Source organism: Alosa alosa, chromosome 6 (assembly GCF_017589495.1).
Source record: "Alosa alosa isolate M-15738 ecotype Scorff River chromosome 6, AALO_Geno_1.1, whole genome shotgun sequence".
NCBI classification, from domain to species: domain Eukaryota; kingdom Metazoa; phylum Chordata; class Actinopteri; order Clupeiformes; family Clupeidae; genus Alosa; species Alosa alosa.
Genome location: NC_063194.1, coordinates 16,156,255 through 16,164,847, shown reverse-complemented (window position 1 = coordinate 16,164,847; position 8,593 = coordinate 16,156,255).

The window sequence follows — 8,593 nt, the reverse complement described above, 5'->3', positions numbered from 1 at the left end:
ACTCACTCATCACCTGAGAGCTCCAAATCTGCCCCCCCCTCATTCATCCTATACAAATGATCTCCTAAATTTCCCAAAAAATCAAAATATTTTGGTCCTTGTGTCCCATTATAATTGACATTCACTATTGACAGTCACTATTATTTCAAAATGTAAATAACTTTCAAAATTAATCATATGATTCCTGACATTTTTATTAACAAGACCATATATTGCCATCATAATGAATGCTTAATAAGAAGACACTATTTTACTTATCTCTCCTCCTTCCATAAAATGTTTAAAAGGCCACAGGAATTGATAGAATAGCTCAAAGGGGTAAAGGGGTATGCATCTAGAACTTATGTCCACTACAGAGGACATAGGTCTATGGATTCGGTCTCAGGAGGATATAGGTTTAGTCAGATTTTTTTTTTTCTTTTTCACATGGCCAAATTTCCGTCAAGGATTCCCGGGACACTGAAAGACCGGGGTACACGGAACTTGGTGGGCATGTAGCCCCACATGGAACCATCGTTTTTCGTTTTGATCTGTAGCCCCCCTGCTGGACTGAACCCCCTGAAAGGAGGGTAGGGCAGACACAGTTTTCTGTGAATATCTCGAAAACCATAGGGTTTAGGAAGACCACCTTTTTTTTGTATGTTGATCTTAAGGGGCCATGTCAACCCATTCCATAACCACTCATTTCATGTATAGTGCCACCTAGTTAAAAGCAAAAAAGTAAAGATGAGGTGTTGTAATCACAATATCTCTGGCTGACATGGTCAAAACTGCACGGAATTGAAAGTGTAGGATCATTATGACACTCTCTGAATGCATGCCAAGTTTCGTGGACTTTCGTTCATGGGGGGCCATACAATAAATGAATTTATGTGTACATTTAGTGACCGTACACCAACAGAGTTTTCTGTGAATATCTTGAGAACCGTAGGGCCTAGGATGACCAATTTTTTGCGTATGTTTGCCTCCAGGGGTCATGTTAACCAATTCCATATGCATACATGTGCATAAACAGATATTCACACACACACATACATTCACAGTAATCATATGTATGACACATATACACACAGTAGATATATGTACGCATGCATGCACATGCACACACACAGGCACACCCACAAGCACATGCACGCACGCACACACACACACACACACATAAACATGTACACGCACATATGCGCACAATTCAACAATTTCTCAGAATTATGAACAGGCAAGATGGGGGTGGGGTTGTATAAAATGTATTTTACATGTGAAATCTATGAACTAATCATGTTTTGGTACTTGTTGTCTAGCAGATACCAGTGAGAATTGAGTGTGCATAATGCAATTCAGTGAGACAGTTGCCTTATTTTTGTGGAAAAAATGTGCCAGACTGAGCGGCGGTCATATTTTGTACCACTCCGCGGTACATCTAGTTTTACTTTATCTACCTCCCCAGACAAGTTCATACTCATCTTTGGTGTGGTTGACAGTTTATGACTTGATCCTAAGATAATTTATTTGGTTTTTGAGATGTTCAGTACCAACTTATTTTGCTTTATCCAATCAAAAAACATATTTAACTCAGCTGATAAAACATTGTCCAGTTCACTGATAGTTTTTGCAGCATAATACAATGTGGAATCATCAGCATACATTTGTACGGTTGCTTTACACAAAACTGGTGGTAAATCGTGAAGATGGCGTATAAGAGTGGTCCCAGGCAGCACCCTTATGGGACCTTAAAGTGGGACCAGTTGCCAGCATAATAAACCCGTTGCATCCTGCTTGTGAGATAACTCTTCATAAATTGGATGGCGTTAGGACTAAATCCATAGCATTCTAGTTTACCAATGAGTAGATTGTGATCTATGACATCGAATGCTGCACTAAAATCATGTAATAGCCTACTGCACCAGTCATCTTTAAATGATCCATTGCCTTGAGCCAATCATCTGTCATTACTGTAAGGCCGGAACAAGTTGAATGGTTATGTATATAAGCATGTTGGAAATCTGTGTTCAAGCCGTAACAGTCAAAGTATTCCTGATTTGTGAGTGGACTATTCTCTCCGTCAGTTTACTAAGAACTGGGAGAATAGGTCTACTGTTCTTCCCAGAGAGTGCTAGTCTGCCATCTTTAGGTAAGGGAATAATTTTACCTTCTTTCCAGATAGTGGAAAAAACACCTTTCATTAAGCATGCATTTAATATATGACATAACGGACCGTAAACATAGTCAGCTGCCAGGCCAAGTACTGTCCAGCATGTCAGTACCCACTGAGCTGTGTTCGGGCAGGGACTTCAACAACTTCCTTACTTCCCACTCCTCCACACTACTAAACTGGAAAGTGCAACTCTTGTCTAACATCACATTATTTTTTATGAGCTTTAGATAATTAGAATCAGTATTGTCCATATTCTGCCTTAGAGCAAAGACCTTATGAAAAAATCATTAAAATAATTCGCTATAGCCTATCAGATGGTTTGGTCATGTCTTCTGATTCCACAAAGGAAGCCCCACCAATTGTCCGTCTCCCCATTATTTCATTAAGGGTTTTCCAAAGCTCTTTACCATCTTGCTTTACAGCATTTATTCTTTGCATGTAATATTCTTTTTTCATCCATCTATTTAGTTTTGTAACCTGATTACTCAGTTGACAGTACTTGAATCTGTCTTCCACTAATCCAGACTTTACTAATGTAGATTTGGCTTCATCTCTTTCCTTCATGAGGCTCTTTAGAGTCTCATTCAGCCATGGAGCTGGTCTCGCTTTTACAATACACTTTCTCATAGGGGCGCCTATCAACAATCTTCATGAAGCTTTCCATAAAGATATTTAAGGAGGCCTCAGGCTCTTCAGCAGCATACACATCAGTCCAGTCAATATCATCAACATCTGCCAAAAAACTTTCCGGAATGAATTTCTTGAAAATCCTTTTATGTACTATATTGACCTTACATTTAGGAATTTTAGTTTTCCTAGTAATTGCTATAATATTATGGTCACTAAAACCCACTGATCGAGAAACAGGTTCAGTGCAGCATTCAGGAATATTTGTGTAAATATGATCTGTGCATGTGGCAGAAATATGGCCAGCACTGTTAGTAAAGACTCTGGTTGGTTGAGAGATAATCTGAGACAGATTGCAAGCATCAATTAATGAAGCTATCTTTTGTTTCATTGGACATTGATTTGCAAACCAGTCTATATTCATATCCCCAAGTAAAAAAATATCACCATTCACATCTGTAACTCTGTCAATTAACATACATAAATCATTCAGATATTGCACATCAGTCCTGGGAGGTCTATAGCAGCAGCCGATCAGCACTGGCTTAAGGTGAGGAAGATGCATTTTGACCTATAGTGATTCTAAACTATCTGAGATAAACTCATAGTGTTGCCGGAAAGTTTTTTCTGATATATAATGTTATGCCACCCCCATGTTTATTCCTGTCCCTCGTTTCCTATTCCTGTTTATATCTGTTGAATTGTGCTGTCCTTATTTCATGTAAAGATCATATGGATTTATTTCAGAAGGGAACTTGACTGCCTGAGAGTATTGTAAAGAATTTGCGGATGGCTCTGGGTGGTCGCTGGCCTTTGTCAAACAATCCCTTTTGTGGGCTTCATCAGAGCCATATATATATATATATATATACCTTTATATGGCTCTGGGCTTCATGCCTTCAGACTTCTAGATTCTAGGATTCTAGATTCTAGATTCTAGGACTAAAAGCAGTGTTTAAAGGTAGCAGATCTGTACACGTTAAGGGGAATTTACTACTATGGATTTGTGACTGGATTACGTAAGGCAATTACATTCTTTCATCCCTTCCATAAATCTAATAGGCTTGACAACTGGACTTTACCCTTTCCTTGTGTAATACTGATTAACTGCATCTCTTGACACTTTTTTATACATGCAAATACATTAAGTTTAGTTTGTGTGTACACTTTTTCCTAATATTTGGCAAAGAGCTATTTGTGTTTATTTGAGAGAGAAGACCTGTCTAATAAAATTCAACATGAAATCCTGCCTATAATGAAATCCAACAAAATATCCACCAAGAAAGACCGCACCCTGATTTCTGCGGAAATACCGCACAAATTATCTCTGAAATAAACATTTAGGATATTTTCTGGTTTATGCCTATATTTGGTGTTTCAGAAATGATGTTTGACACAAACATAGCAAGTAATTGTGGGCGTCGTCTTGTTCTGAGATGGAACCTCTCAACATGCCATTGTGCCAGAGCAGAGGCAGGCTTCCTGGGCGTCTGCTTTCTGTGAGTGACATAGGTCACACTTGTATGGAGACTTTGGATAAGCAGATGTATAGCATGGCCTTCAGGCAGTGGCAAAGTCATGGCCATTTCCTTCCTTGGTTATGTGCCAGATGGGAGGACAACCAAGGTTACGCTAATGGGGGGGGCTGTTTTTAGCTGGAAAAAAGTCAGTCAGCGTGAGATGATTCCGGCAGATTTGGCTTTTTTCCTCTGTTTTTTATGCTGTTCCAATGAAAACAAAAGAAGCTATCTGTAATTGCATCAGTTGCAGAAATGGTTTATTATCTTAAAGTGCAAGGGTGCTAATATGTTTGGCCCTGGCTGTACACGCTTTGCTTTAATCTTGATTTACAAGGTTTTTATGTTGGCATAGCGAAGTAACTTCAAATTCAAAACATTTTAAAGCTATGCAACAACACCAGCATTTTGATGATTATGTGTACCAGACAGAAAACAGCTAAATGTCAAAGATGCTTTGAATTCTAATAAGGGTCCATTTAGGCGAAAGTACTTCAGTGGCATTTTGTCATTGGTGGTTTGCAGTGTCTTTCTGAAGGACACACTGGTGCACATTAGGTGGAATCCAATTTTGGACATCTGAGACTAGATTTCACCACCTTGTCATCATCAGATCTACCGGCCGCAAACATTAATAGCCTAGTATGGCCAAATATTTGTCATAATTCAATCAATATCAATGGGGCCACCCATGCCACACTCTAATGAAAAACACAGAAAATAATTATTCATATGTTAGTCAAACATGTATTTTTGTCACTTAATAGCATTGCCCAATCCTTCAAAGCCATCTCCACATGGCATAAGCATTCCAATACAATAATACAACTGGTCAATTATTGAACAGGTGAAAAAATATCTTTATCTTCAACACCGAACTCAACACAGAACTTAACATGGCAACTTAACATGAAGAGTTCAGATGCAAAATTTCTATGTGTAGAGAGCATTCACTCACCATCGTTACCTAATTTTTGACAGAGGCGGAGTTTAGAGGCTTTTGCATCTGAACTCTTCATTTGTCTCCAGAAGGGAACATCTGGCTTCTCTTGGAAATTACTTGGAAAAACATCAGTGTGGACTGCTCTGTGTCCCAAATGCCTGCCAGAAATGGTGATGAATGGGCGTGGCATAAACAACTCAACTGGATGATGGATCCAAATGGATGAGTTGGCTCATGCTGGCAGTGATGGCATTCCAGAGATCAGCACCTGTGGATCCATGGATTTGTGCCATTGTATTTTTCAGTGCTGCAGAAAGGTTGGGCTGTGCAATGAAATAAGGTGATATAAGGTGCCACTGGCATGGTAACCAAAATGTTTGGCATATAGGGAAATTGTCTACCAAACTTGAGAAGAGTCCAGAGATGTGTGCAACGTGCAGTATATTCATTATGACCTACATTTTGTCTGTCTATGCATCTGTTTAGGGCTGTCACCTGACTTCCTGTAAAATGAGGAAATGTGTGTGGGCTGAGAGATAAAAATACAATGAATTCAAATTAAGACTCCGTCTCAACAAAATCACCAGCAACACAGCAAGGAGACCTGAAACTGATACTTGAATAATTGAAAGAATGAAAGAAAACAACACAGAGAAATGCCTGCACAGGAGGGAAGCATTGTTTATCACGGTAAATTTGACACTGTTTTATGAAACAGACTGTATGTGTGTGCCAACACTTCAGTCCATGGTTTCCTGTCAGGCAAAGAGTTCTGAAATTGCATTTGTAGAGAAACAGTTTAACTGTCTCTGACATGTGTGTGACAGGGGATGTGGGTATGCAACAGCAGACAGGAATTACAGACAAGAAGAGACTGAAGAGCATGGCAAACAGGTTAAGAGAAGAATCCTCTCATATTACATGTATGCTGTCTGATATGGATTTGTTTGCATAAAGATATTTTAAATAGATAATTCATGATGGTGTCTTTCGATTCCAGTGACTGTTGAAGGGTACAGTTTAATCAAAGCCTGGTCTAATCTTAATCAAGCTTTTTAAAGTCATCTCATCCAACAATCAGTAAAGGCAGCAAGACTCCATTTCCAGCTGTTTAAAAAACCCCAGGCTACCAGAGATTCTGTGTGTTGCACTGGGGGATGTTGTTGGGAAATCAGGTGAGGCCATTCAAATAGAACTTTATTTTCAATTTGTTTTGGGGTAATATGAGAGCATCATTGTATTGCACAATTCCTCAGTTACACAGCAGAAATAAACCTCTCATGACCAAATGTAAACACTGCATGACAGCATGCCAGCTAAATTAATAATTAAGTTTAGGCATGGGTTACACAGAGACTCATGGGAGAAATGTTCCGCTTTGTTTAAACTTTTTGTTTTTTACAGTAAAACAGTCTTAGGTCACATTTATGAAATGAGAGACACTTAGACATAACCTTCTGGCAAACACTGTGACAGAATATGCTAAAAATTCCAAATATGATTCAAATGCGATTCAAATAATCAGATTAGATCAGTCAGATACAGGTTCACAAAAAGCAACAGCCCTACAGGCCTGTTTTAATTGTATCACAATGAAGTGAAAAGATAACTGAATGATTTGAAAGACTGAATAAATATTGCCCTCTGTCACTTTGTCCTTATCCTGTATTACCCTCTTGCTTATCTCTAATACTTGGTCCTTGAATGTGATTCCAGGTACAAAGTCATCTAACAAAACTAGAACAAAAACCTTGACTTTGACCTAGAGATTGAACACTCTGTTTGCTGTCCTTTCTACAGTTCAGAACAACTACAGATGCCTTTGCTGTTGCATTAACAATTCTAATTCTGTAATTCAAGGAGTAGGCCTAGCCCATAGTTGTTACATGACCTCACATTGCATGCATGAGTATGTAGGCATCAAGAGATTTTTATACAAATTATCCAATATCAATACAAGAATGTTTTCATGTTGAACCTGTGCATGTAGTGGGTGGTAAATATTAATATTTAGGGGCAAATTCTCCCATGTGCGTAAAGGTGCGTAAGTAAACAAAAAACGTGCAACCAAGCGTTTTTCAGCCTGTGCTTATTCTGCCATTCTGCCTGTGCTTATTCTGCCATTAGTCTGCCATTTACGTGCCATGGAGCCAGTTAGGCGCTTTGGGTGGAGCTACTCCAAAATCCGGGTGTTTCTTATACAACTCTTGCATACATTCTGCCACTGACATTGGGCCAAATTCTCCCATTCGCACTTAAGCCCTTTTTTGCATGCTTCCAATTACGCACTTTTCAATTACATGCATTCACCCATTCCCGCATCTGTCACACCCACAGCGCACAAGTTCGAAATCAAGACGGCCTTATGAAAGAGGTGTGATTTATTTAAAATAGAACCAGACTGATCCACCACCTCATTCATTTAGGTTGCTATGAAAACGTGGAACGTAGACTCTCTCATTGACCTTTTGAATGCTATTTAAATCCAGAAAGAGCACAAACCAGTCTTTGATTTTGAAAATGTAAACAAGGTGAACTGGGTAACACTTTACAATAATGGTACACTATTTAGCATTAATTAAGTATTAGTTAAGCATTAACAATCACTTATTAAACACTTTTTAGTTAAGCATTCACAAACACGCATTAATCATTATTAAGTATGTTTCCAACATTACTTAAGGGTTGACAGTGACACATGTTTTTTCTTTTTTTCGTGTGTTCCTTTGTTATAAATTATGAATTCCCCATATCCTAAATAGTTACATCTACGTTACTAAGGGTACGATTCATATGTGCAAATAGTAAATTAATTCATAATTCCTAATGTTTACATCCTGATGATGAATTCATAATGAACTAGAGATTATGTCAATGTTACTTTAGGTGAATACCTCACGTATTTAATTGACAATTCAATGTTATTCAGACTTCATATAGGCCTACTGTTTGCCAGCTAGTAGACAGTCCTGTACAATGAATACATCTCCCATCTCCTCAGGCACCTTAGAGCAGTTGTTCTTAACTGGTCTGGCTTTGGGACCCACAATTTCCCATGTTCATGAAGTCGTGACCCATATATTTTTTTTAGCGTTCAAGCCAACGGACACCATGAGCTACATGGTAAGACATACAAAATGCCTAGTTGTAGGCCTACTTGTTTGGTATGTGGTGATGTTTGCCATTACATTTGTGAAGCCTTCAACTCCTGATGTCACCTTTCAAAACACTCGGCAGGTTTGTTTTTGACAAGGGTGCTTTGTTTCTATGTGGCATTTTAGTTTTGATTGTTTCATGCTCTCATGTGCCAGCAATTCACTGCACGCCACACTGGGGTTTCTGTCCCATTTTGTT